The 25841-nt window shown below is 36.5% G+C and overlaps 1 protein-coding gene and 1 long non-coding RNA gene across 2 annotated transcripts in view; one reads left to right on the top strand and one right to left on the bottom strand.

Moving 5' to 3' along the window:
* Window positions 1-25841, top strand: part of NFIA (nuclear factor I A) — a gene marked incomplete at its 5' end in the record, with an annotated part of 375871 nt that overhangs the window by 155470 nt on the left and 194560 nt on the right.
* LOC103892453 (uncharacterized) lies at window positions 11077-15633 on the bottom strand. Its single transcript, XR_656663.3, has 4 exons — window positions 15484-15633; window positions 13356-13440; window positions 12017-12050; window positions 11077-11192 (listed from the first exon to the last, which is right to left on the bottom strand). It is a non-coding gene; the product is annotated as an uncharacterized LOC103892453 (long non-coding RNA).

Here is a 25841-nt window from a genome sequence, read left to right as displayed (position 1 = left end):
AATTTAATAGTAAAATGAGTTCATCTAATAATTCTTTCTATGTACATGCTCTGTGGTCATGCATTTCACAAATTAAGTGGCAGAAAACTTGTAGGATATGATTATAATGATCCAAGTAAATGATCCTCAACCAATTCAAGATTATGTGATTAAGACCCCAAGGAGCTAAAGCAAGCAGTTTGCTTTGTTACCTTTTAGCTTCTCGAATAACCCATTTTGTGTTAATTTATGTGAAAGGGAAGAAGTTAGCGCTTTAAAAATTAACTTAGAGTTTTCTGTGTCATTAGTTTGGAATTTGGGACTAAGTGGGTTACTCCTTAATTTCCAAATAAATCTATCTGTAACACCTTGTCCATAATCTACATTTAAATGGTTTCGAATATGATTGGCCTAGCTTCCTAGCAGTTGTTGAGTCGAGCATAATTTGTGAACTTTCAGAGTCATATGCGGTATCTTCAAATATCATTGGAAAAGAAAATTATATGTTTTAGTTTTGCAGTTGTTCCCTTGTCTCCTGTACCCTTCTGTGAAGAAACTGCATTTGTCTCTGAGGTTATGTTGCAAGTCAGTGGAGAATTGCCTTCCACCGTACACTGCTTGGTTTCAGCTTGAATTATCTCAGGCAGACATCCTGGCTAGCTGCAATGCAAGCTCACAGGGCTCAAGTCTGAGAAGACCTGAGACTGGCAGCGCACTAAGTTGAGGATGAGAAAATAAAAAAGAAATTCTATCTTTTCTGGTGCTTTTCCCTCTTGGTTTCTCCACTAAAAATCAATAGCATGGTCGATAGTTGGTTTTGAGTTGTTCCCTACATGCTGGAGTTTTTCTGATGTAAACCTTTGGTGTCTGGGCTTCAGACATTATAATGTGTCAGGGAAAGTTTGATAGCTGTCACAGCTCTCCTGGGTTACATTTTATTCCCACGATAGCCTTTGTAATTTGAGAAGGGAAGAATAGATCAATTTTTATACCATTTAGTTGTTGGGGGAATTTCTTTTCCATAAATTGATTTTTCTTTGAAAAATTTACAATATTTATTTTCCTTCTTCACAGCAAAAGCAAATAAAATGAAATATTTTCATTAATGAAAATTTTAAAATAAAAGCAATCCCAATCTTGCTCTAAGTTGTTAAGACTCAGTTGTATCCTGTTCAGGATTTCTCACATTCCTTTTGCATGACTTGGAATGACACTTTTAATTTTAAATGTATCCATTTGGGAAAACCTGGTGTCTTTTCTTAGTAGTACTCTAGAATGGCAATATCAGGAAGAATAAAGTGGCACAACAACAGCTCTAATGCTTGTGTGGTTTTAATGCAGATTTTGGTTTCTTTGAAACTAAATGATTACTTTTATGGATACCAAATAATTATGGATAATGAATAATTATTATAAGTGATGTCTGTTAAAAAGTGTTTATTTTTATTTTGAGTCTTTTCTATGAAATCTCTTGTTATCAGGACTATCAGATAACATTAATTAAATAAATCATTAATTTTCTCTTCTGACAATATTTTTAGTTGCTTATCTATCTTTTCTTTCATTCTAATATGTATTCTTCTTCAACATAATAACTCTTATTGGAATTATCCTTGAAAAACTTTGGGGTAACTTCTAGCATGTTCAATGAATATAAGATGATAAAATTGTGTTTGTAAGGTGGCTTAAAGTTTCAAAAGATAGCTTTCTAAGTGAAATAATGTTTGTATAAAATTGTGTTGAAACAGCATCTTATAGAGGAGCAAATGCTATGTCTTTAAACACTTAACATATTATTCGAAATAATTGTCAAATATTTGAACAATAATATTTAAGAAGGAACACTAGAATTGGGTGTCTTTTCATCAGATAGTGTTAGATATCAACTATGCTGTATTAACTGAAAGGATTTGGTATAATCTCATAAAGAAACAGGCAAATTCTGGGCTTTCCTCTCTAGTGAAAATATATCATTCATGTCTTTCATTACCGTGCTATAATTATGGTAAGTGAAGCAGAACGAGATCGATAGAGCAATTTATCAATGCATTCCAAACTATTCTAGCATGGTTTACGTCATACCTCTGCAGATACTGTCATTCAATAAAGAGACATCTAATAGTATAAAGACTTCAGATGGATCCATTTCAGCATAATGTCTTTCTATGTGATGTTCTAATTTCGATCATGGTTTAACTAATTGTTTCACTCTGTATAGTATTAAGTGAAGTAAAATGTTTTCTCTGTAAAATTCAATAGAAATTTTAAAATTCAGCTTTCAAGTGTAAAAAGCACTGCAATAGTGTAAACATTGTTATTAATGCATGGCTTTAGCCTTTTTCAGTGCCATTATGAGTTATATCACCATTGAAACTAGAATACAAGTCAGGTATCCATCATGCCCCCAAAAGCATTAAAATTCAAATAACAAATATTGGCCAGGAACATTATTTAATGACTCCAAATTTTTGTCTTTTAACATCACAAGATTCAAAATTCTTTAGGCTTTATCACCATATTTATGATTTAACTATAAGAGTAGGTTCACAGACTAGCTCATTTAGACTTTTTTTTTTTTTCACAAACCATACACAATAGGGTCTTTTTTTTTATCGTAAATCTTCCCCCCATACTGATACGATATTAACTATCGATAACATTGAAGAGAAGATACTGAAGTATACATGAAAGTGTTATTTATTTCAATATGGACAAAAGATATTTTCATATTACTAGAGTGTCATTTTCTTTTTTCATATGGTATAAAATTATCACCCACTGTCATTTTGGTTAATTCAATTTTCTACAAAACTATATAGGTCTGGTAATGATGCCAGAGTCACACCAGTGCAAAATTGTCATTTGTATCTCAGGTTTGTAGACATCGAGAAATATTTTCAAGGACAGAACTTATTTTTTATTGAGTTAGAAATGTTGAAACGTAAGGGAAAAGAGTGAAGTTGAATATGACCACTTTGTCAGAAAACTTTATACATACCTCTTGATTTTGGAAAAATCAGCACCTGCAAGTTTTGTCTTTTTGAGTTTGTTTTTTTTTTTTTTAGTCCAGTTCATAAGATTACGTGTTTTTGGTTTATAATTTCTTTACCCAAGGAGAGTTTTGTGCCGCATGACTCCTTAAGAGAATTTCCATGAGCTCATAAAACATGAAGTGGGACAGTCTGAAATATTGTGATCATTTTCTAGAATTATACCTGATGAAATGTGATGACAGCACCTCTCTCCTATTTTATATCTTGAATTTGAAAGCACTTGGGAATGTGTTGATGTCAATCGTGGCTGTGTTTTTGGCCATCTTTCTTTCCTTATACCTTTCACTTTCCTACTCACTGGTGCCCCTCTGACATTGTTGCTTAAGAGCTTGTCTGTTAAAGGGTTAAAGAATCAGATTTTAAGCTGCTTTCGTGCAGTGTATTTAAGTTAAGGAAATTGGGATATCATTACCTCAATGAGGATGTTGTAAATTGTTTTGTTGGCAAGATTTATTGGGGGTTATTTTACCTGATATCACATTGTATTGTTTAATGTGGACTATTTTTAACTAGCATTCTATTTAAACAGTGTCAGTGAATTCTGAGAGCTTGCCAAACAAATTCTCAAAATGGTTGCCAAGCTGTAAGATGGCTGCCAAGGTCTGAGCACACTGAACAGGTTCAAAATGGTGACCAACTTCTCAGAATCTGTTGGTCAGATTCCCCCACTGCCAACCCCCTCCCCCCACACAACTACCACCCAAAAAGGAAGGAAAAAAACCACAAACCCGAAGATGCAAGACTTGGCACCATCTCCTTGGCACGAGTGGCTGTAGTGTCATCCAGAGATTCAAGTAGTCACCGCGTACTACTTGTTTCACATGCTTGGCAGAAGACTATTCAGGGGAATACATGAGGTGAAAAACCACTGTAAAATAACATGGTCATTTTCTTTACCTTATCTAATATGCGCCAAATAATTCTTTAGAAAGGGGGAAAAAGCCTAGACAAGGCAATACTTTCAAAGAGCTTTCTAAATGAGATCGAAGAGCGTTAACTAAGACTTCGGGCTGTGCCTTTTTGTACTGCTTGCCTAAAGTGGCACAAACTTTATATACAACAGGTTTAAGATTTATTTTAGTTTTGCATTTGTTTACTTAAGTTTATAGCAATTGCTTTCTGGCAGTTGTGGTACTTAGCAGATTGAAATAAAATCATAAGGGTGAATTAAAACATACTGCTGTTAGTGCTGATTAGAATTTTAGCTTAGTGTAAATACCGGATGCAGGGTCCAACTTTTCAGACACTTGGCACGAGCTCAATAGGGATCTCCAGGCTACACAGGAGACAGTGTGTGTGTGCTTGGATGCTTTTAAAATTCTTGGATAGGTGGAGCATACTACTTCTGCTGGCATGTTGGTTCATTGTGCTGGCTGCATAATGTGCTTGGATTCCAAGGTAGATAGAAGAAGCTGAGGAAATGGTAATAAGGGAAGATAGTTTGAACTTAAAAAACAAGGCCTGGAAAAAAGAATTTTACTTGAACCCTCTGCAGTTTGTACTCTGTGATATGGTTAATTATATAAATAACCAGTACTAAACTAAGTTAAAAATGGCAGGATTTGTGGTAGTTTGAAGAATGACTTAAAAGTGAATATGTTTCTCCAAGTTGTTGAAATTTTTCTGTGTGATCCTTTAAAAAATAGATAAATTAACTTCTCCAGGCAGTTAGTTTAGTCAGTGAATTCCGTAAATAGATCTTCTGTTTAATATCAGCAATGGACTAGGTTTTATATTCTGATTGAGACTTGCATTCCTAAAGATAGTTTTTAGGTGATAAAACATTTTATTTAATGCTTAAGTAGCTGTTAAAAAAGGCTGGTTGTCATGAAGGTAGTGGTGTTTTGTTTTTATCTCAATTGGTAGTGGAATCAGCTAGTGATAATACTATAGAGCAATATAGTTTATATAGCTTGAGTTTTGAAAAATCTATAGCTTTAGGATTTGTTCAATCATGGAGCCCTTAGGTGGTGTGTACATTTTGTATATTCTCTATCACAAGAGGTAGTCAAGAAATGTGACTTTTCAGTCCTTTTTTTGCTGATTTTCCCCTGCCATTTAGGCAACAATGTTTGTAGCCATCAAAGCTTCTTGTGTGTTTATTTCTAGTCTTTTCTCGCCTAGTAAGCAATTGTCAACCAAGGCCCAATCATTCAATAGGTAAAACCAAATGTTATTGACAGAGCTGAAATCTGAACTCTGTATCCTTCAGCGTAGAAGATCAATGTTCATTAAGATGCTTCAGTTCTGGAAATTTCAACATAAAGCTATGGAGGCATTTAGAGGTTAGTGGGGCAAATGTGTGATATGCAAGGTGTGTAGCAGATCCCTTCTTACATATTTCCAGAGTATATTTGTAATGTTATATATTACAAATGTAAAATAGTTTAATTAAAAGTCTTTCTTGCCAGTTCTTACATATTGTACTGTAAGTTAGTGACAACGAACCCGAATAAAACCTTTCTTTTTAAATTAGAAAATCAAGAGTCCACACCTCATTACAGTAAATCATAGTGCATTTTAAATCTTCAGATTAAGAATGTGTAAGTAATACTGATTATTACTTGTCAGTTTTGTTGTTTTTTTATATTACATATTCATTGATGATTTATTCAGATGACTAACGTTGTTGTAGCTGAGGCAAAAATTAAATCATTTTAAAATATGTCATTTTTACTTCTTCATAACAAGTTATGAGTATGTAAGCAAGTAGAATTTTTTCAAATTGCCTGAAGCATGACAAAATTCTAAATTTATAGTATAAAATGCCAATCAGGCAGTGTTTACGTAGGTAGAATAAGGCATATTTTTGCAAATTCCCACATCACCATTCTTGCTTATATGAAAAAGCATAGTACTTTTTAGTATTTCGAGAAAAACTTTATTCATTTTGCTGTTGTAGACACAGTCCGTGTTTTAAATTAGTGAATTGCAGAAATCTTTTCTTTAGGAAATTTTTTCTATTAGTCCTTCCAAAGTGAGTATTTTACTTTAAAAGAGTTGTTTGTGTTTTAAATTTATGTGGTGGTATATTTAGCATTTTACCCTTTTCTACGTAGCATACACGTGTAATTAGTACATGGGGTGTATGTGTATGCTGGTGTCTACCCAAGTATGTATTGAAATATAAAATTTACTTTCTATATAGTAGCTTTCTGCATAGGGCAACCCAAACAGCTGTTATTCCTTTTTATAGCTTCTTTAATCTATGTGCCAACAAGTCAGTTTACAAAATCTGTTTTGTTGATGACTGCTGCGATAATAATTGTGGTGTTTTGTGGCTTGGCAAAAGGCTGGGGTCTCCTCTGAGGACTCTTGCCAAAGGCTTTGAAGGGGTTGAGGTGGATTCACTGCCAAAATGAGTCACCACTCTCTATTTTATTTAGTGTCCTTCTGCCAAGGCCTTAGACACTTTCTGTTTTCATTCTTTTGTAGGCTTTCCTCCCCACATTGTGGTTTTCTTCACAGCCAGAGGCCTGGGTCTGCCAGGATAGGTGAGAGAGGCTGTGTGTAGGGAAACTCAAGGGCTAGGGGTTTAGCTGTTATATACCTTGAATGTATATGTGAGCTAAATTATATGGTTATAAGTTACAAATGATGGACTTAAATAATCTAGTACATTATGGTCACCTGGGTTTGGGTCAGACATTCTCAGAAGAGTATTATTTACTTTTAAGTAGGATTCAAATAATGTGACAGTGTTTTCATAATTGGTTATTGATTACTTAAAAACCCTAGATTATTTGTGACTTCTGGCTAGAGGCCTAAATCTTGAATTTTTCCTCAAACAAAAGAGTATCCTCCTCCTTTTAAATGGCATAATAATTTACTTCACATAAATGCATTTTTTACGTATACACCTAATAGACTTCAGGGAATTATGCTAAAATTTTATTTCTACCTGTCTAGATTTAAATTGTCAACCATTAAGTAGACTGAGCAATATGAATTGCTGGTCTATTCCCTGAGATATATTTGAGATTTAAACATTTTTTCTTCATTAGATACTTTCAGTAGATTGAAATAAATGGAACTAAATGTCCTCTTGCTAGGTTTGTCCAACTCAAACATACATTATGTATAGAAAAATGGCTGGGATGAATTTGAGTCTTCAAAATATAAGCAAAAATGGCATTTCATGCATTAGTATGAGGAGGACATACTTGGGTTTTTGCTAAGTTTCAACCTATAAAATTTAGATGGGTTTTTCTTAACTAAAAGCTATGACACCATCCTGAAATCTTGTAAACTATGTATGCAGAGTTAAATTGAGGGGCATAGTTTTTGTTTTGTAAGTATTCATTCATTGTGTTAGCTCTTTAAACATCGTATACACAGTAAAACTTCATTATAACATCCCCTGAAAACATTTCCATAAATATGAAGTAAATTTTCAAAGTTCAAAGTCCTAACTATAGGCAACAAAATGTTTTCCATATATTATGGTCCAAGCTTTTGTTCTTCAGGGAAAAACATGTTATAAAAATGGTTTTAACACTTTGTTTACAAAATAAATTCTATTAATAATTGATTATTATTTTTCATAAATATTTCAGTTAGAAAACATAATTACGTAGGTAAAGAGTGAGATAATATTAGGATAAATACTGATCTCATTATATTCTACAAAGGTCAGTGGTTAGTATCCACTAAGTTAATATATGAAAGTCCTTTGTAAACTGTTAAATATATAGATATCAAGACATTTAGGTTTTTATTTGTTTTTTTTTTAAACTTTGGATTATCATATTCTCCTCTCTATGTATCTACTTCATGGTTTTCATTTAAAATAGCAAAAAAAAGAAAATAGAAACAGTTACTAAAAACCTGTAGTCATTCTGTGATATAAATTCATTTGGAATTTAAATACTTAGAACTCACGGCAAGAGTCCAAGACAGAAATTCTTTTGGATGATCTATAAACCACTCAATCCCTGGTTAATGCTCAAACCATGTGAAAAGTTCCAAGTGAAATTCACTATGAGCCTTGTCTGAACCCCATAAACTGAGGGAAGTCCTATAAACCCTATATGAACCCCAAAGAATCAAAATAACTAAAGCCGGCACATAATTAAAAACCACTATTTTCTAGTGGCTGCTTTATGTGTCCACAGTTTGAAGACAAGCTTTGCATATGGAAATGAACTATTTTATTTCGAAAGTATGAATCATAAGCTACTTAGTATTTAAATATAGTTATCCTGTTGTGAAGATCTAATAATAATGCTGTTTAAAAAGAGGAACTGGAACTTCTTTACAAGTATTAACATTTCCAGGATCTCTCGGAAAGTCGCCAAGACATAAATATAGTTGTAGTAATGATTGTTGTTTTAGGAGTGGAATTAACAGTAGATATGTTCATCAACATTATTTTGAAAAAGTAACGTTATCTTGGATTTGTACCAACTTTTATGCCGTATGCTTAAAATGCGACTCTTGATAATCATTTATTATGACAGTGTGGGTTGATAGAAGCTAGGTATTATGGTTCTCTTTAGGCAGAAAGAGAAACAGAACTCCTGCATGACTTCAGATACAGTATATTAATCTTTTGGGGGCACCAGTTTCCTCTTCTGAAAAATGAAGGGATTAGACTAAAACAATGTCTCAGATTCCTTCCAACTCTTAAAAAAAAAAATATCTGGAAGCAACTATCTTTGTGTCATTGTCCATAATATCCTCTTCAAAGGTGGGATGACAGATTTATGGAGGACACATTGTAAATCACTAGGCTAATATCTCTTATTATTGCAATCAGAAGTATAATCATTGTTAACGTGTACCGAGTACTTACTCCTAGACATCACCTGCTGGGCTCCTGATGTGAAATTGGCTTACTGGTTTGTCTGTAGTTCTTTATTAGTATCCTTAGTATCTTAGCATATTAGTGATTTTATTAAGTTGACTAAGCATTGTATGACTTTTTACAGGCCAGTGTCTTGGATGCTCAAGAATCCTGAAGTCATTCCCTTTGCCTGTAAATGTTGACCATGAACCAAAATGAGCTCTGTCAGTCTCTTAAACATTTTACTTTTTTGACCGTTTGTCTCATGATAAGTTTTATAAGCATTAAGTAATTTTCATACATCATCTGTTTTTCCATTCATTCTTCCAGCCATCTGCCATGTACTTGGCTTTTGGGCACTGGGAAGAGCTAGATGGGAAAGAAATGCATCTTCTCTTAAAGGAGCTTACAACTCCCAAAGTTACAACTTTGTCACAAAAGGAGTGTCAAGACACAACTCAAGTTCATCACCTGAATGCCACTGATAAGGATTTCCAGATGAACAAAACATTAAGCTGACACCAAGTGAAACGTGTACTTCACAGACTTTCATCTTTCATTTCGTGATATGCAGTGGCACTCTGAAGAACTGGGCTTTCAGAATGTATGTGTTTGGTCCAGTTCTAGGTATAGGGAGCAGTATCTTTGGAACAGTCGCAGCGTACACCACACCACACTAGGTTCTATCTGTTGCAGGGTCAGCTCGTTAAAGCTACTTTCTGGGTCCTCGTTAATGTCATGCAGGCCTGTGACAGGTGTTACAGCTCCCCACCTGGCATGGTCCATTGGGGGTGTGCTGTAATTGCTCTTGATGCCACACTTAATGGGTGGGGGAAGAAAGCAGCATTATGTGTGAGGGGAGGTGAGAGGGATGCCCTCGGGCCGTTGCTGACATCTGGTCACCACTCCTGTTTTGCTGGCATGTCTGTTTGATGCCTACAAATACTGGGCCTTTGAGTTGAGTTTGCTGCCACCATTGGGTTCCTTGCAGCCATCATTATTTCACAGCTGGGCCACAGTTTTAACTTGGAAAAAGGGCATTCATCTCAGGGCCAGAAATAGTCTACTACCAACATGATCCTGAGAACTTTCTTAGTTTAATAAATGAGAGAATAAGTATCCTCATGAGCTCCTTTATCAAGTGTTTCCTGGTTTTGAGCTTTTTTGTTTTTTGGTGAGAATGTTATCTTTCATTGTTATTTCTGAACCCTTAAAGGACTACATTTCCTTTTCAAGAGGTTCAAGTATTTCTTGTACATGTGTGCGGTGATAAGCAAACATTAGTCTGAGAAAGTTCTGAAAAATCTAATTGAGCCAGCATTTACCAAGCCCTTCTATGTCAGCTACTGAACTAGGTGCAGGGAAAAAAATAAAGGTCCTCAACTAGCTCACCCTCAACTAGCTGTCCCTCCAGCTAGAGAACCAAACCTCTGCATAATTAACCATAATAATGGGCAGATAGATTCAAGGGAGAATGCAGTAAAATATGTAATATCATGAGTGCAGTTTTTATCTGTGTGCACAATTATGCAAGCCTTTTAACTAAAAGGCTTGGGTGAGATGGATTTCGTAAAACTTAATGCACAGAACTTCTTGAAGCACAAATTAAGACAATTCCCTAATATTAAAACACAGCCCTGAGAGGTAGGGTTTCAGGCTTTCTGGAACCCCCAAACTTGAATTGGTCCACAGAACTAAATTAGAAGTAACAACCTTTCCTTATGATGTGTGATTTCTCAAATGGTGGCATCTTCCCAAAGCTCTGTGTTCTTTTGTTTGGAGCACAGCTGCTTCCTATTGTTAAGTTGCACCGGAGAGCTCTGAGACAATTAATGAAGGGGATTTAAATGTTTATTTAAAGGTAATCCCAAAATGTTTCTTGGTGAAAGATGCCCTTACTGCAGTCCCAACTTAAATACCAACTTAAATAAGAAACGTCCACTCTAGGCGTGCTCAATAAATATTCAATGACCATTTCTGGTTTCTGGGGCATTATAAGAAACTTTTAAAGCACTTAATTGTGAAGATATTAATAACTAAAAAATTGCCAATTAAATCTTCCCCAGCCCCAATTCCACATACGCCTATGCACAACCACTTCTGAATGCTCATGGAGAAATAGCATTAAGGCTCTGATCTGACCTCAGTAATTTTACAAATGTAAAGGTAGCATCTCATGGTCCCTTTAGGGATATATTATTGGAAGAACATGCATACAATTTTGTTTTAATTGATTCTCACTCTTAAGTATGCAACCAATCTGTGTATATCTCCTTTTAATTATTTATCTGAGTTGTGAGAGAAAAGTAGGTAATTATTTGGTGATCCATTCAAATGTCTTAAAAGGAAGGCATCCAACTTTTATGACATACATCCTGAAAGACATAAAACAGTACATTTTTATTTTATAATTTCATTAGTATCAAGTGTAAACTATTTTAAAACAATTTATAAAAGGTGCTTACATACTTACTGATTGAAAAAATGGCCACAAGAATTAAGTTTATGGAATTGAAAAAATTTAGACCACAACAACATGGTAAACATCGATTTTTTTCAGAAGGAAATAATTTCTACAAATCAAAAATTTACTAACCAAATGTTATAGTTAGGACAAACAATGCAGTAATCTTACTGTAAGAAAAATAATTCAGCCAACACGTTTATTAAGTGTCTTCTTTATGCTTAACATGGGTATTTGCTATTAGATGGGGGAGGTGGAAGGAATGTATCAAAAATGAATAATGGCCAGATGTGGTGGCTCACGCCTATAATCCCAGCACTTTTGGAGGCCAAGGCAGGTGGATCCCAGCACTTTCGGAGGCCGAGGCGGGTGGATCACCTGAGGTCAGGAGTTTGACAGTAGCCTGGCCTCAAACTCTGGTGAAACCCTGTCTCTACTAAAAATATAAAAATTAGCTGGGCGTGGTGGCACACGCCTGTAGTCCCAGCTACTCAGGAGGCTGAGACACGAGAATTGCTTGAATCCGGGAGGCAGAGGTTGCAGCGAGCCGAGATCATGCCACAGCACTCCAGCCTGGGCAACAGAGTGAGACTTGATCTCATAAAAAAGAAAAAAAGAATAATATTCCTTACCATGTTCCTGCTGACAGTTTGAGTACACAAGATACATCGTGACATAGTGAATTCAAGGAAGCAAACATGGTATGGGTTGGAATAATCATGGATGGATACTTACTGGAAGAGGCAGAAAAACACATGCAGTTCCTTTTCTAGGAAAATATTGGTAAATTATCTTGGTTAGTAAAAGTGCACAGAAAGCATATGGAAGTTTCAAATCTATTTTCCATAGATTTTTCCCCGAAGTATTTCTAAGATGCCGGGTGTAAGGTACGGTTCATTGTCCTAGTCCTCTATGCTGAAAATGATCATTTTAATTGGATTGCTTCTTTGGAAACAAGACAAAGCATACATTGCTAAAAGCTTCTGGAGACCATTTTCAATATTTGTAATAATATAAGTGCTAGAAATGTGCTTTCATTTATATTCAAAGGCAATAATGCCTTCTGTAAGCATGGCGTCTCTGTAAGACTTTTATAATGTCTACTTAAATGCAAGCAGACAAAATTAGTTTTCACTTTAGATTAGAAGACCTTTCTCTATTGCAACTTTTTGGCCTCTCTTTTTGTTCTGCTCCCCAAGAGCAATGTAAATGTTGCTCTTTGTTTTGCTAAAAGAGGAATATTTATTTTTACAAGTACCATGCCACTTCCGTATGATCTAGATGGTGTGTGTCATGAATATAAAATTTCTGTATGATTGGCCAAATTTTTCACTTTTAATTAAGATGACCAGACAAAAATTTGAATTGTAAGAAAACTATGGGCCAGTTTAGTGCCTGTTGAAATGTACACTCGGATATTGAAATGTTCTACAGAGCATGATGAATGAAAGTAAAAAGGCTCTATCTCTTTTCTGAAGCCTACTTGAAAATTTTGCTTTTATAGCATGACATTGAAAAAGATACTATAAAAATATTTATTAAAATCATAGCTCGAGTTTTTTCTTAGAAGTAAGAAATTATGTTTAATATCAAGGACTTTACTACAGGATAACATGATTGTGTTTCACATAGAAAAACTTTGTTGAAAAATCAATGTGGAGTTGAGTTCATCGGGGCCCTAGCTGAAACTAATTTTACTTTTGGATATTCCATAAACTGCATACATCTCTTTCTTACTGTTTTGTTTTTCTATGTATGAGAAATCCATACACACAGAAAAAAGATGGAGAGCCTTCATTTCTCTTATTTTCACTTTTGTCCCATCCCTCTGTGCTTGTTCTTTGTTTAAATAAACTTTTGTTGTGTGTCTTTCACACACCATCACTCTCTGCTTCAAAGGCTTCTTTTAATAACTTAGCCCTGGCTCACTTTTCTTTTGCATATGAAATTGATTTAACTAAAGTGTATGTGTGTGTTTGTGTGCACATATGCCTACATACACATGCATCTGTACAAATAAAAATTTCACTGGAAAGGGAACTCTGTGATCTCTTTACTACGTACATACACACACCTTGTCGAAGTGGGAAAACTCAAGTTTGGAGTTAATTTGGTTTTGAGTTCCAGCTTTTTCTCTTAGTGCTGTCTGTTTCCTCACCCTGAAATGAGGATAGTAATGTTTACTTTACAAAAGTTGCTGGGAAAGTTACGTATATGTAAATCACTTTATTTTTATTGCTAGACATTCAATAAATGCTAGCTGTTACTGTGACCATCATTATTGTCATATATGTAACACAATTACGTCATACATTTAATTTGAAACTGATAATAAGTAAACATAAAAAGCAGAAAGTTGAGATTAAGGCTTCTTATTGCTAAAAGATTGATCTTAAGTACAATCACGTGAAAACTGATAGTTACATAACCTGAAAAATCATAAAATACTGAAAAATTATGACTTGTATGATTGTTTTCAATTGTCAGACTACGTGATATTAAAATGGCAGTTGATTTTTTGTATTAACACAGTGCCTCTAATTTTAAAAACTGCCTCACCAATCATGTATTTAAATGAAAACAGAAGTAATGATACAAAATAACAAAAATATAAACAGAGTTCAGAATTTGAAAATACTGTATTAGGAGGTAAGCTGGCTATTTTTCATGTTCTTTAAATACATTTAGATCAACTTGAATATTAAGCCTCCTACAGCAGGTAGATAGAGGTATCAATTCAGTTACCATTTAAAATACAGTAACTCCAATGAGGAGTTTCTTATAATTATTTCTAATTACTTTTTGATATTATTAGAAATTAGAGCTATACCAGAATGCTAGGAAAGATGTCTTTTTCAACATTGTATCGCAGCATCAAGCATTATGCATCAAACATCAATTCCTACTCATAATATCCATTTAATGTATATTTGGATTATATTTTCTTTGGATAGACCCTCAAAGTAGAGACTCTGTATTAACCAGCTTGCAAGATTAACTAAGCTTTTTATTTTCTTTGTAATATACTAACTGATTCCTTTGGCATGTTGAATGTTCATGGCCAACAGTTACCTACTACCGCATCCTAGCACTATTGTTTTTACCAGTTGTGTGCTTACCACGTCAGTTGTGTTATTCCGGACCTGTTTATACTAGTCTTATTTGTATCACCATTGTGTAATTTAATTAAATTTATGTGAACCAATGGCATGCAAGTTCAAAATGGAAAAGTTTTATTTCTATGAAACTAACCCAGTGCCTTGGAAAGAATCAGTAAAGGCAAGCTACAAAAATTTCTGTCAGATTACATGTGAAGTGAGATAACTACAGAAGATGAGAGAAGGTTGTAAAAATAAGAGTTTTGTTAGATTATTTTAGAAATATCTTTAAATTCTCCCTCTACTTAAAGTAAATGGAACTGGAAATCTTTTATGATGCATTATAGATATGCACTATATGAGAAAGATGCTGTGGAGCTCCAATTATTAACAGACTTATTATTAAATTTAAATTCTTGTCTCTGCATAAAAAGATTGGCCAAAGAATGTACATATACGTGCTCAAAGTTAAAATGTTTAAGGTGCATATGTCTCATTAATGAGTATCTTCTTCTTCCATTTTTTTCAAATTAACCAATCAACGACTGGCCCTAACGGTACTGGATAAGATAACTTCTATTCTATTTTTTATTCTGACTCTTTACAGAGTTTTAGAGATGTTTTGTTTCCTACTTACCAAGGGAGAGAAAAGGGAATTGGCAGATAGAGTTTATATCTTGGGATGAGATGTGTAAAGGGCCAGAACCTGAAATTACGTGAAGGCTGATATTCTGGGATTGGTAGTTTTGAAGTTCCATGAAGAAGTTCAGTCCAGCCATGTTCCAAATGCTTGGAATATAGGCTGGTAAGCTTAGTGGAGTGTTATACAACATGGAAGTCTAACTGGCAGGTGAATGTCCCAAAAGTTGGACAGAACCAAGAAATAGAGAACATAAGCAGATGACAGTAATCCAGGCAGAAGGTTAATGTCAGAGAAGTCTGTCAGTGGGTCATAGGGCTCCACGTGCTAGCCTGGGTTTCCATGCCAGAATTTTGTTCTTGGGAGGCAGGTAGGGAAAAGCAATTCAACATCTCCAGTTCCAGATGAGCCAGGGCACTTGACCAAATACAGGTACAGAAGTTAGTCCCTGAGGTAGAGCTTACCTGTTGGAGAACATGGCAGAAATCATTGTGCCAAAATTGGAGCACAGGTCAGAGGCTAAAGCATGGCTTACTGCTGTGGTTCATGGTGAGCTTGAGCTTCTCACGGCCCCTCCTATCTCCTGAGGGTGGCTGAGCTCACAGATGGGGACTGTTATGTAATCGGAGGTCAAGTGGTTTAGCTGGGGTGGCAGAGAGCCAGGTGAAGACTGAAAGTGTTCAAATAAGGAAGAGAACAGAATTGCTTTATGTCTGCCTTCATGAAGACAAACCCTAATAGCCAAAGGACTGAAAGTTTGCCCAAAGAGACCTCAGTTTTTGAAAGGAAAATGCATCTTCTCCTTATGTTAGAATGACCATGTCTAAATAAAATAAACTCTTTTGCTTTTGTTGTTACTTGTCTTGGTATCTACCATTGTTTGACACTAAAAAAAAAAAAAAGTGAATAATTATTGGCTAATTTAATCTGTCATGATGGCATTTGTAATTCAGGTACATCCTTCATTAAAGCAAGTATAGGCATTATTATTTTTAAAACTTTTGTTTTCTATTTGGATTTCTCCTATTTTGTTTGATTATTTATTTTGTTGTTACTGGTGGTGGTGGTGTTTTACAGTGAGGCATACCAGTTAGCTCAGCTAAGGTGTTTGAGTAAGACTTTATAAACATAAAAGTACTTTGTGTGGGTTTGTTTTGTGTGTTCCATCTTACGTCATTTGTGGCACTGAAAATGAGATTGCAATTCCCAGAGTACTGGGATGGTTCATTCAGAGGTTAGCCCACCTAAGTTTATAGCAGTTGTCTGTAATAGAATTGTAACTAATTTCCACTGTTGTTTTTGGAGAAAACTGTAGACTATAATTATGTGTTAGCACTTTTTAAACAGCTCCCTGCATTGTCATATCATTTTAAATGGGCTCTGTTTTAAAATGACCTTTCATGTTTTGATTGCAAAAATATAGCTTACACAGGTCTGTAGTTAGCAAAATATAAGGATCCAGTAAATGATAGAGCATTGACACAACTCTAGAAGCATGTGTTAAACATCACTGGCACTGCCCTAGGTTTAAAGGAGAAGAAATAGGGAAGTAGAAATTCACTGTTCTTCAACACTCCTCCTGTTGGATAGACAAGATTAGTACATAGAACAGTTATGGAGCCATGTGAAAAAAAAAAACAGTAGTTATAAAAATGTAAAATGCTACACATGAAGTATATTGTATTACCTTTTTGTGGCTTATGGAAAGAAGTCTCAGAGCACAGTAAGATTCAAGTACCATCTCCCAGAATTAGGGTCAGCAACACCATTTTATATTTTGGCAAATGCTACCCACTCTCTCCCAAACGGCAGATATCTGCATATAGTTAGTCATGTGGACACACCCTTCCTCTGCTACATTGCATTGCCTATTAGTAGTAGAATTTTAGTGTTGATTTAAAAGACAGTCTGCCTTAAAGCAGATTGCATAGTTTGCACACTGTGAATTGTAATTAAAGTGTAAGGGGGGCTTATTATGTCAACAACTGGCATGAGAACCCCCGAGCAGCAGGTGACCCTGACCATGTGACGTTTGTGACAGCTAGGATCCCCTTTTCACTGGCTTAGCAATCTGAAAGTCCAAATTGAAAGAAGCCCAGAGGCTGTATATTTCATTAGATCCCAGGGGAAGTACAGGATACAGCTTCCTTCTGTTTTCCTGGGAGGTCGCCAGAAAGTTTGTAGAGCTCTGTTTCTGTCAGAGGCTCAAAAGAGAAAAGAAAAAGCACACACAAAACAAAACAAAACACCATACACACCACAAAACCATCCACCAATCACCCCCAGGACCATAAATTTGACATTTCCCACAGTCTGAGACCACAGTGTTGCTGTGTCAGCAATACGCTCCTTGTTTGAATTGTCTGAAAGGAAGGCTCAGTGTTCTAGCTTTTAAAAAATGTGTAATCTTCAATATGCAGTGATTCTCTTGGTGTAAAACCATGAGAAATTATCAAGTACAGATATCATATGATTTGCTTGAAATACTTTTGCATTATGCGTTACTTTCTCCTGACTTTCTAAAATGGGGCATAAGTCCGAATTTAGAAAGAGGAAACCACATGTATAATAAGGGAAACAGACTAAGGAGACATGCTATATGTATTTCAGATCTTATTGTGATGGGTAAACTGTTTGAAATGTGGTCACATTAAAAGTATGTTACTTTGTGGGAGACTCAAAATCTTTTAAGAGTAGATTTTCATTGTGTTCCATAGTGGAAATAGACCTAGGGTTTGGTTTTGGTGGGAAGTTTTGGTCTTCAAGTCACCTTGGCACCTGACTGGCAGTTGTGAAACTAAGTAGAAAAGATACTTCTTTTTTCTTGGCACCTCACACGGGATCATAGGATTCTTACTTTCATACAATTTATATATCACAGAAATGAAAACTTTGGTACTTTGTTGTATAATACAGATCTTGTGCTTGTTGATTTTTAATTTGGGGCTCAAGCTTCCCATGTCAACTAATGTGTCCGCTGCTAGGCTGCCCTCAGGTAGACCAAATGTAAGCTCACTAGGAAGTATTTCTAGCTCTGTAAATACCTAGCATATCATTTAGTCCAGGCATGTCCAATCTTTTGGCTTCCCTGGACCACATTGGAAGAAGAAGAATTGCCTTGGGTCACACATGAAAGTACACTAACATTAACAATAGCTGATGAGCTTAAAACAAAAATCGCAAAAAAATCTTAGCATGTTGGCCAGGCATGGTGACTCACGCCTGTAATCCCAGCACTTTGGGAGGCCAAGGCGGGTGGATCATTTGAGGTGAGGTCAGGAGTTCAAGACCAGCCTGGCCAACATGGTGAAACCCCATCTCTACTAAAAATACAAAAAAATGATCTGGGTGTGGTGGTGCATGCCTGTAATCCCAGCTACTCGGGAGGCCAAGGCGGGAGAATCACTTGAATCCAGGAGACGGAGGTTGCAGCAAGCCAAGATCACACCACTGCACTCCAGCCTGGGTGAGAAAGTGAGACTTCATCTCAAAAAAAAAAAAAAAAAAAAAAAAAAAATCTCATAATGTTGTAAGAAAGTTTACAAATTTGTGTTGGGCCGTATTCAAAGCCGTCCTGGGCTGCATGTGGCCCCTGGGCCGTGGGTTGGGCAAGCTTGGTTTAGTCCCTAAGTGTTGTTCATTTTAAACCAGAAAGTAGGAATTTTCTGAGCCCAGATTCTACCTTTATACTGCTATTTGTTATGTTTTGGTCAAAAGGGAAATACAGAAAGAGGAAAGTTAACAGTCATGGTTTGTGTGCTTGTATGTTGTATACTGTCATGTTTTGATTGCAAGAATATGGTTTACACAGGTCTGTAGTTAGCAAAATGCAAGGATCCAGTAAATGATCCTTGTATCATTTATTTAGGACCCTCTGTTGTAAGGGCCCAAAAGGACTCACAGTGCCATACACTCTGTGTGTGTGTGTGCTTGTGCCAGCCTGGGACGAGAACTTCAAGGCTTGAGAGAAAGATGTACCATTTTCATAAATTTGGTAAATAAATTAAAACCTTTCAACTTAGAGCTGCATTTAAGTGTTATAATTAAAGGACTACCAATTGGGTTTTTTTTAATTTTGTTTTGTTGTTTTACTGTCCATCTATTTTAGCAAATTCGCAAATAATTAGTTTCTTTTATTTATGTTTTTCAAGATCAGTTCCTCTATTCAGCCAAGAGGAAAACCCAATATCCTTAGCTACGTTTTACCTCAGTTACCCAGAGAATTGAGGCAAGAGTAGGTTGTGGGAATGTGAGAGAAGTGTGTCTGTGCTGTCGCAGCTTAGTTAACTAGTCCTCTGTAGCAGGATAAGCATGTTTGTGCAGAAGTAGAGAATTGTCTCCAGTCATGATTTTGTTTTTTATATTTTTTACTGAGGTTTGTTTTTTTTTTTGTTTTTTTTTTTTTTTTGAGACAGAGTCTACCTCTGTCACCCAGGCTGGAGTGCAGTGGCGTGATCTTAGCTCATTGCAACCTCTGCCTCCCGGATTCAAGCAATTCTCCTGACTCAGGCTCCTGAGTACGTGGGATTACAGGCACACACCAGCATGCCCAGCTAATTTTTGTATTTTTTTTAGTAGAGATGGGGTTTCACCATGTTAGCCAGGATGGTCTCGAACTCCTGACCTCGTGATCTGCCTACTTTGGCCTCCCAAAGTGCTGGGATTATAGGCGTGAGCCACCGCACCCAGCTCTACTGAGTTCATAAGTGAAGCTTTTTCCCCTCTCATGTTATTTGAATATTGTTTCCTTCATCTTTATTTGTTTATTTATTTTTCAAGCCAGGGTCTCACTCTGTTGCCAGAACTGGAGTGCAGTGGCACACGATCATAGCTCAGCATAGCCTCAAACTCCTGGACTTAGGTGATCCTCTCATCTCAGCCTCCTGAGTAACTAGGACTACATGCTTAGCTGTTTTTTTTTTCTTTTTTTCTTTTTTTTGTTTTCTGAGACAGGGTTTTGCTAAGTTTCCCAGGCTGGTCTTAAATGATGCTCTCATCTTGAGGCCTCCTAAAGTGCTGGGATTACAGGGATGTAATCCTGGACCCTTAATCTTTATTATTAGTTCATTGTCTTTTATCATGTATACTATGTGCCTTGAAAGTATGTATTATTTTATTATCTGCACAATTCCACATCACTTTATGGATATTCTGAATATACTTGTAGTATGTTAATAGCATCTAATAAACTGTAGATACATAAAAATAAGCCATTTTCATAACTTTTGGCTAATTTTGGAAGCAGCATTCTCAACTGCAGGTCAGATTTTTAAAAGAATTTAATTTTATCTGTGATTGTGTATACATCATGCCAAAGATTAAAGCAATTCAGTTGAGTGAGATAGGGTGTGGAAATAGGCTACATGTTGGAGTTTGTTGCCAGCCTGACATTTTCAACACAGTTTCTAGACCCATCTTTTTAAATGCATGCTACAATGAAAACCAAAAGGACTTTTTCATATCGTATTTGCAGTCATCTATAGAGGTAACTTCCGATGTCTTTATTTTTGTTGCTCTTCTCTTCTCATTAACAGCAGACCTGTAGACACACTAGTCCCAACATGGTTGTTTTACTTCCTCATATGTGTACTGAAGTGTTCTTTGCTGTCTGATGTATATTAAGGGATCTTCAGCAATTATGAAACCGTTGCTGCAGAAGCCCAGAGTCACATACTATAGAAATATTCTATAGTAAGGACCTAACAGGATTCACATTAAACAGAACTTGACTATAAACTAATGGATTCCTACTACAGATAATAGGAAATGTTTTTATTTTTTATTTTTTTGAAACAGGGTCTCTGCCACCCAGGCTGGAGTGGGGTGACATGATCATGGCTCACTGCAGTCTCGACTCCTGGGCTGAAGTGATCTTCCCATCTCAGCCTTCTAAGTAGCTGGGATTACAGGCACACACCACCACACCCACCTAATTTTTTTGTAGAGACGGGGTTTTGCCACATTGCCCAGGCTGGTGTCAAACTCCTGAGCTCAAGCAATCCACCTGCCTTGGCCTCCCAAAGTGCTGGGATTACAGGCATAAGCCACCATGCCTGGCCAGGAAATGTTTTTAAAGACTCTGGTTCCTACAAAATTTGCAAAGAATTGTCAAAATTGTCTATCCACTTCTTTAAATTTTAATTTTTGTTGGTTTATATTTCAAATATTACATTGTCAATTAGGATTATTATGAGCACAGATGACACATTTTGCCCATCCCTGATAAAGAGAAGAAATTTGCTCCCTAATGTGTAGCCAGTTTAGGAATTTTAGCCTTAATTGAAAAATCTATACTTTTTTCTAACTGGACTTTGTTTCTGCTAGGAGATAGAAAAGTCTATAAGCCATCTCTGAGATAGATGTCTACTCTTCCTTTAAAATCTTGCCCGGACTGGCCCTTCCCTTCTCTGTTCTTCCATTCAAGGCTCACTTATTGAACATTTACTATGTGCAAGCACTTCATTTAGGCAAGTACGAGCAGTGTGCCCTCAAGGGCTTATAACTTGTTGGGAAGGCACGTGGGAGTTATATACACAGAGAAATGAATTAGGATCTGAGTCCCATTCTCAGTAACCAGGGTGTAGGGAGCCAGAGGAAGGAATGATGAGTTCTGCCAAGAGGAAGGGAAAGGATTCTGACGTTATCTTCTACACTGGTTAGAATAGAAGGATGGAATCCTAAATTTAAGACGGAGATCTGTGCTGTATACATGTGACTAACAGAGATTGGGAAAGAGTGTAATTACCTCCTGTGCCTAAGAAGGTTGTTGGCGTAAACAAGGTAGAAGCAAAGCCAATTTTTGGGACAGTTTAACCGAAATCTTTTCAAATATTTGGTAGAAAGCATTGGATAAAGTGTTACCATTTTAATTAATGTTTTTAAATGACAATTGAGGGTTAATAAACCCATTGTTGCCATGCAGTTGAGAAGAGTAGAATGGGTTTGTTTTTGCAATCCCAGTGGGGTAATTAAACTTGCAGTAGCCTGTCACTCATTCCTTAGGCTGAGGGACTTTTGAGATTGCAATAGCTCATCTTGTGTTGCAGCTTTGTTTTTAAATTTAGCTAAGTTCAAGCCTATGGAAAAAAAATCAAGGGAATGGAAGAGATGAGTTTTGAACTAGTGAATGTGTTCACTCAAGGCACAGGGCCTCTTTGAGGAATTTAGGTCGCAGACATCTTTCACAGAAAAGCTGTGTCGAAACTGTCACAGTTATTGCCTCAGTGACCTGTTTTGTTTCAAAGGACATGACACCTATTTTCCGTGCACTTTTTCAGAAAATAGTATTTGTACCCATTTGTTTTGTCTTCTTAAGGAACTTTCATGCAGACTTTTCGAGCAGTGAGCAGGCACCAGAGACTATGCACTGTTCTGTTCTGCACAGTGTAGGGATTTGCAGTTGGCGAATGAATTCATCAGCGGATGAATGTCAGCTCGCTAGGTGACAAGCTTCCTGTGATATAGACTTGGTGAGGACAGAGCTTGGTGAGCCTTTTTTGTTCACGACTTCATTTCTAGCGCTCACAGTAGTGCTTGGCACATAGTACATGCTCAATAAATATTTGTAGTTTTATTTGTGGAATGATATGCTGAGTAAATGATTACAGTATATCATCAAGAAATTATTTTTTTTTTTTTGAGACGGAGTCTCCCTCTGTCGCCCAGGCTGGAGTGCAGTGGCGGGATCTCGGCTCACTGCAAGCTCCGCCTCCCGGGTTCACGCCATTCTCCTGCCTCAACCTCCGGAGTAACTGGGACTACAGGAGCCCACCACCACCCCCGGCTAATTTTTTGTATTTTTAGTAGAGACGGGGTTTCACCGTGTTAGCCAGGATGGTCTCAATCTCCTGACCTCGTGATCTGCCCACTTCGGCCTTCCCAAGTGCTGGGATTACAGGCGTAAGCCACCGCGCCCTGCCAAGAAATTTTCATAGAGTTTCCATTTCCTTGGTTGCTGAATGATGTGTAATATTGTAATCAGTATATCTATGACACAATTTCTAAAGTTATTTAGTGTTTATCAGTGATGTCTGAAGCTCCATTTGCTCTTTTGAAGTCATGTGTTTCTTAGGACATACAATTCTTAGGAAAAAAATGACTTAGAGTCAAATAATTTAGGAATTTTAGGGGAAATCTGGAGCCCATTTAATTTAGTGGCCTTAAAGATGAGGTACATAAAACCCAGGCTAACCCAGCTTCTAACAGTTGATTCTGAATCCCAGGTTTCCTGATTGTGAACTTGATGTCCATTTTGAGGGGTTGTTAAGCCAAATACCTTCAAGCTTTTCCCCTCTGTTGCACTCACATTTATGAATACAGATGGTCTCTAACTTATGATGGTTCAACTTAAGAATCCACATTCCATAAAAATGGGACTTTGATTACCCATACAATACTGGTTTTCACTTTCAGTACAGTATTCAATAAATTACATGAGATATTTAACACTTTAATATAAAAGAGGCTTTGTGTTAGATGATTTTGCCCAACTGCAGGATAATGTAAGTGTTCTGAGCACATTTAAGGTAGACTAGCCTAAGCTGTAATGTTTGGTAGTTTAGGTGTATCAAATGCATTTTCAACTGATGATACTTTCAACTTCCAGTGGATTTATCAGGATGCAACCCCCATCATAAGTCGAAGTGCATCTGTACTTACTTTAGACTAAACAGGAATAATAAAGTACTCTAGGAGAAGAGAACTCAGTAAGAGGTTAACTTTATGTGGAAATGTTACAGGCCTAATGTAAGGTACAGCCAACAACAACAAAAAAAGCAAGCTGGCGATCTGCCTTCCATGCAAAGGTTATTTTTCTTATTACAACAAAACTAATTAGTGGATTTTCTAATGTAAGAAAATGTTGCTGTTAGTAAAAGTTTCCTCAGTGTGCCAGAAAGCAGATGGTGACAGTGAATAGTGTTTTCTTTTGCCAGGTTTTGTATATGCTTTCTAAACCTGCAAGAGATTTTGCTTTTCCAGATTCAGATTTCTGATCTTTTTTATTTTAAAACAGAAATAGAAACTTATATTTAAATGTACTTGCATCATGTGGTCTGTTTGACATATTATGGTTACTTGAAAATGTTGAGTAACATTTGATGTTCTGCATGAATTTCTTCTCTAAGAGTCTTGGGACTTTTAATGTTGTTCTATACTTTCTCTCTTTATGGAAATAAAGAGTTTGTGCCTTGAGAGTGCCACAATGGGGAGTTTTGAGTGAGTTATGAAAAGCAATGGGTAAGATTTTTTTATGTGAAAATTTGTATTTTGTTTCACTCCCAATTACTGTGCAAGTACCAGCTTTTCACAGTGAGGTTTCTTACAGCATGACTTTGTTCATTATGACTTCAGTGTTTGTATACAGTTTTGAATAATTTATTTCTGTCTACTACTGGTGAGATGTTACTTTCTGCTAATTTCAAATGTTTTGCCTAATGTTTTTAATGAAAGTCCTTATAAATATGTTTGTGTAAAGTCTGAAATCTAAACATGTCCTTACAGTACCAACGAGGCAGCATTAAAACAAAAGGCGTGCTGATTTTAAGGCCAACTGGAAGAATGTATATCAACAGTGGTGTAGACGTGAGGCTGTAATGAGCATGAGTGTAGTCAAGACTTATGGCTTCGTTGACTAAAACTTAGAGATGTTTTCCTTTCTATGGGTCCTCCATTTAGAGGAGAAAAGGAAATCATTAAGTCAATAGATGAGTTATTAAAGTATAAAGTAAAAATGGAAAATGAAAACACACTCAGTGATTTTTTTGGAAATCATTCGGGCAAAAGTATCAAGAAAGAATTGTCCCAAAGTTACTAAATGGAATAGTCTCCTTATGGAATTAGGTGCTATTTTGGGAGGTGATAGCCAGAATCAAAGGAAATGGAAGGACTTTCATCCCTTCTTTCACCTCATTCCCAGGTAGCTCTGCTGTGTTGTTCCATCCATCCCCCAACACTAACCTGGTAATTCGGAGACACCTTGCCGCATATTGTTTCACCTTTAATTCTTGAATAAACTCTGATTCTTACTTATAACTTTTCCCATGTTTGTTGCCAATAAAATTTCCCATCTCATTTGAACAGTTGCTATTTCTGTCACCTGTTCAAAGGATACCACTTCTTTTATTACTACCTCTTTCTTTTTCCTTTTCCAACTGTTTCTCCTTTGACTTTGTTTTTCCCAATCATGATTTGTTTTTATCTTCTTTCCTAGTAACCAAAAATTAAAACAGGACAGAGTTTCCAAAGGAAATGTCTGTAGATGTTAACCAAACTGATTGAGTCACTGGTTATTCTTTGCTTACTTTAAGGCTGTAAGTCTGCAAAAAGACAGAGGTGATACTGGTATCACCCGGAGCCACAGGTTAGTGCCTTGGCTGTGCTGATGCTGCTGGGGTTTAAACATTGCTGTGAGGAGCCCAGCACAGGCGGGAGTGTGGGGTGAGGATGTGTGATAACAGGGCATGATGGGCAGGTAGAACTGCTCGCTTGTGTTTTACACACAGGCGCCCCAGCCTTCCTATAGGCTCTTTCTTGTGAATAGGCTTCCACCATGACCAAATGTTTGAAAAACCATAAAGCCAAGAGATAAGTAATTTTTGTTGAATATAAAACAGATAAGCCATTACCTATTCATAGGAATATTTACCTCCTGATAGACTTTGGCAAGGGTTCTAACACAGAGAAACTCCATGTTCTCACCACCAGTGAAGACAAGGGAAGTAGCTACTCTCAAAAAACAAATAGCATTGGCCGGGCACGGTGGCTCATGCCTGTAATCCCAGCACTTTGGGAGGCTGAGGCGGGTGGATCACTTGAGGCCAGG

Source organism: Pongo abelii, chromosome 1, assembly GCF_028885655.2.
Source record: "Pongo abelii isolate AG06213 chromosome 1, NHGRI_mPonAbe1-v2.0_pri, whole genome shotgun sequence".
NCBI lineage: Eukaryota > Metazoa > Chordata > Mammalia > Primates > Hominidae > Pongo > Pongo abelii.
The sequence above is the reverse complement of the archived record's forward strand: the minus strand, read 5'-3'. Positions and strand labels throughout refer to the sequence as shown.